Raw genomic sequence first — 4,906 nt, 5'->3', positions numbered from 1 at the left:
AACGCTTGTCCTAACATATCAACAAATATTTACCAAATCAATGTAAAATATTTTACAGAAAATAACCTTTGTTTTACACTTGCTTTATTTTAGGTAGGTGCATGCATTGTTAACCAGGATAATAGAATCGTTGGGATAGGTTACAATGGAATGCCCAATGGTTGTAGTGACGACGAAATGCCCTGGGGTAAGGGCTTCAAGGACCCTCTCCATAACAAAAAGTTATTCGGTAGGTACTACACATAAACCATTACCATTTAACATTAATTATGCATACTACCACGCGAGCAAATTGATTTATCATATCATAAAGCAAAACAAAAGAAAACATTAAAATAAATACATAAATATGAGATAAATAAATAAAAAATAAATAAACTAGATGGTTATTCCTTAAGTATGAAATATACTTTCAGTGTGTCATGCCGAAATGAATGCCATCGTGAACAAATTGTCCGCGGACATCAGGGGTTGTACTATATATGTAACATTGTTTCCCTGTAACAATTGTGCCAAAATCATAATACAGAGTCGTATAAGAGAAGTTGTGTATTATGACGACAAGAATCTCCATAAAAACGAGGCTAAAGCTTCGGTGTACATGTTCCAGAAAGCCGGGATTAATGTCAGGTAGTCTTTTTTGCATTCGAAGTTTGAGCGATAAAATCGGAATTAATTCATGGTTGTATTCTGAATTGCTGATTTATGGAATGTTGGATTTTCAAGTTTTAAAAATTGAAAAAAAAATATGAATTTTGATTTTGGGAATATGGGAATGAGCATCATACGACTGATAGGAACACTTTGGAAATTGTTTGTAGAGACTAAGCTGTATTTATAACATAAAAATTAATGTATTTTGATAAAATTACCCTTCTATCTGTATTGGTACATCACAGTAACCCATAGGGCTTCAATTTAAATTCCATGTAATACAAACGAAACAAATGTCACGAATTTTTTTTATGAATGTCAATGTTACAAATTGAACATCATTTTCTTATTGCAGGCGATATATACCGTCTGGAATTGGACACCTTAAAAGTAAACTTTGACAGAAAGCCACTGAGACAAAACGCGATGATTTTCCAGAAATAACTTTATTGATAAAATACTCACTGGGTAATAGACAGATAATGATTTGTATTGATCAGCAAATGCGAATAATAATAATGTTTTTGGCCTGTACGTCTGTCTGTGTGTTGTCTATTTGTCTTTAAAAATAAAACAAATATAAAGCTTTATCCTTGGCATTACTTTTAAACAGTTGCTGCTGGGGCTTTCATATGTCACACATATATTATAAGTTTGACCTTTTTTTAATTATCTTGGCTTTGAGGTACCATACAGGGGCATCAGTGTTTCACAAACATAACTTGTTATTTTTTCAACACGACAACTGATGTAATAGGAGGACCAACAAGATCATAACAACATTAAAAAAGTTATGTTGAGATACAATGTTGTTCGAGAGATAGGTTTTCAAAAACTTACTTCTTGACTTTGAAGGATTACTGACACATGTTGTTTTACAATACGTAAATGCTTGGCTTTGAAGAAGATATGTTGTTATAGTATGACAAATTATTTTTAGTTAGACTTCACTGACAACCTTAACTGTACATGTACTCGTACATGTAGATACATGACTTCCCAGATTTTCCCCCCTCATATTGGGATGCTACGAATTTCCTGTGGAAGGCTGCAATTAAGGTAGGCCGATCCTCAGGTTTATAAAATTAGCAGTTAAGTAATCAAAAATTCTCATAAAAGTATCTCTGAATCCACAAAGTTATGTAAATTTATCCACAGTATTTCTTTAAAGTTAAAGATTAAAGTTATATTATATAGGGAATATTGTCAAATCTCCAACATCTTTGCTAAAAAAGCGAATTGGAATATCGGCAATGCATTTTCTAATTGCAAATTGATCAGCAAATATATTTTAGGTTAAATAATGATAGGTATCCAGGCATTCAAAGAAATTGTTATGATTTTTATACTTATTTCGTTTTTTGTCTTCTATTTCTGTCATGTATTCTACAATACATAGTGTTAAAGTCTTTTGCTATCATTGCAAGACACCACAAATCACTTCTTATATCAAATCATTTTAAATAAGCACTGGTATCTAAGGCTGGATTAAAGAAAATTTTATTTCTCTAAAATTGTATTAATTTTTTCCCGTTTAAAGGGTACAAATGTCAACTTTTATAAGACGTTTTCTAAGACTTCCAAAAACCTTGGATCTTATAAAGATTAATAAAACGAAAATTGTTGCATGAACAAATTTCATTTTCAATCTTCATTTTGATGCATTTCAAATTAAATATCAATTTTTGAAGTTATCCTTCCTGGCTGAGGATCGGATATCCTTAAGACTTTTTGTAAAAAATGCATACATGAATTTTTCCTCGGAAATAAATGAACATAAATAATTAATGAATGAAAGAAGAAATTAAATAAATTTACACTAAGCATTTCTGTGGTAGGAATGGAATGAAACATATGGAGATAAGGAACAGTATTCCAGATCAAAAGTTCATAAAACAATACAAATAGGAGCATAGCAAACACAGACCTCCAAAACATTAGAGGTAGGATAGGGGTGATCATCGCCTGCCGACCGGTCACACTCGTCGTGTGCTCCTTGTAATGATCAAAAGAACAGAAAAAAAAACTATCGTCAATATTCAGTGTATAAATAATGGACTAACAATTAGTATAAAAAACGTCAGTTAGCATTTGACTCAATGATAAATTGTATTTGCCGACATGGTATCGACCGTAAAACTTACAAAATGATGACTTTAAACGAGTCTGCTGATATTCTTGTTTAATCAACTTGCTTGTCAATAATTTACCTCGTTTTAGGAATTGTTCATGAATACGTAGAGCATGCTCTTTCGTATTGATACAACCGAGATACAAACTCCGTATGCAGGTGATGAAGGTAAATTGCTGCATAAGTATAAGGGAAGTTGACGATAGAAAAGTTGTTAAAGTCATCACGTTTATCATTTAGCTTGGTTGTTAGATTACCATTATCGTCTTTTTCAAGTCCAAAAAATCCAAATATGAAACAGATGTGTCAGACTCAGTGGTATCTTGTATCTCAAGCTCACCAGGATATACTGTATCGACATAAGAATTGGAAATTACAATTGTTAATTGACAATACGTCGTCGATATATCTAAATGTCGAGTTGAAGGCACAAGTGTTTTCTTCTTTTCACGCATAAGATTTTGGACAAATTCTGCTCCATACGAATACAAAAATAGATCTGCTTATAACGGGACACTATTGGTTCACATGGGAATTTCAATAAATTGTTGAAAGACATGGTCTCCAAAAACAACATAGATATTGTCAATCAGAAACCCAATCATCTTTTTGATGTCGAATTCAGAGTATTTGTGTGTATTATCAGAATTTACTATTTAACAAAATATATTGCAAATGACCAATGTATGGCACGCCAAATTCACAAAATTGAGCAAAACAAAGTTTCACAGTCGAAAAACTATGTTTATCGGTTGTAAACTATAGTTTACGGACTGTAAACTATAGTTAACAACATTAATCTATATTTTACATCTGTAAACGCGATAATCTATGTTTCACAACCGTAAACTATACTTAACAACGAAAACAATCATTTGCGATTGCAAAACATAGATTATCTGATAAATACAGTTTCACGATTTGTAAACTATAGTTTACAAACCGTTAACTGTAGTTAACGATCTGATAAATATAGTTTCACAATTTGTGAAACTATGATTAACAACTCTTAACTACAGTTTACGATTGTAAACTATAGTTTACCGTGAATCTATGTTTATCAACAAAATCTATTGTTAACGCTTTATTACAGGCAGATAAACTTAAATTATCATTCGTAAACTATAGTTAACAATCGTTAAATATACTGTATACAGGGAAAATTTCGCCCCCGTTTAATTTCGCCCCTTTCGCCTTAGCCTTGATTATGCGAATTTAAAACGGAACGAATTTAAAGAACATAATAGTATATTTCCTAGAATAAAACTGTGATTGGGCAAATTTAAGACGGGTCGAAATTGTTTGCAAGTGTGAAAGGGCGAAAATAAAGCGGGGCGAAAATAACTCTGTATACAGTAGTTTTACAGATGAAAACTATACTTAACGAATCGTTAACTATAGTTAACGGTTTGTAAACTATAGTTTACAGTCGATAAACCTACTTTATCAATTGTGAAAATAGGTTTAGCTCATTTTTGTGAATTTGGCGTGCCATACCAATGAAAGGTAAGCAAATTTATGAGTTCCATTTTTATTGCATTTTTATTAAAATCAGCCGTCAATGGTATCAAAAAGCTTGGACTTTAATTTGTCGCAGGGAATGGTTATGTATAAAGTTGAAAAAGTCGTAAGATTTTAAGCTGTTGATGTTGGTAAATTCTTGTGATTTCAAATTGTCTAAAAGTTCCTTGGAAAGTATACACATCTGATTTACACCACTTCTTGGATATTTTGTTGCACAATACTCTTGAAGTTTCTCCTTACTTCGCGACTCTAGAGCAGACGAGGCTCTAACTACTGCGCCACGCGGGCGACTATTTTTAAGAAAAAACGTCAGTCAGCATTTGACTCAATGATGAATTGTATTTGCTGACAAGGTCATTGTATCGACCGTAAAACTTGCGAAATGTTGACTTGCTTGTCAATAATTTACCTCGTTTAAGAAATTGTTCATACGTAGAGCATGCTCTTTCATATCGAATCAACTGAGATATATAAACTCCGTATGCAGGTGATGAAGGTATATTGCTGCATAATAAGGAGAGGTTGACAATAGAAACGTTAAAGTCATCACGTTTATCATAGAGCTTGGTTGTTAGATTTCCATTAACGTCTTTTTCA

General features: G+C 32.2%; 1 long non-coding RNA gene across 1 annotated transcript; it reads left to right on the top strand.

Moving 5' to 3' along the window:
• The first annotated feature begins 91 nt into the window (after positions 1–91).
• LOC134281501 (uncharacterized) lies at positions 92–2,553 on the top strand. The gene is made up of 4 exons (XR_009995098.1): positions 92–229; positions 417–630; positions 1,010–1,713; positions 2,381–2,553. It is a non-coding gene; the product is annotated as an uncharacterized LOC134281501 (long non-coding RNA).
• The last annotated feature ends 2,353 nt before the right edge of the window (positions 2,554–4,906 follow it).

Source organism: Saccostrea cucullata, unplaced genomic scaffold (genome assembly GCF_032062105.1).
Source record: "Saccostrea cucullata isolate Sc308-1 unplaced genomic scaffold, CSIRO_AGI_Scuc_v1 ctg5678, whole genome shotgun sequence".
Taxonomy (NCBI): Eukaryota; Metazoa; Mollusca; class Bivalvia; order Ostreida; family Ostreidae; genus Saccostrea; species Saccostrea cuccullata.
The sequence above is the reverse complement of the archived record's forward strand: the minus strand, read 5'-3'. Positions and strand labels throughout refer to the sequence as shown.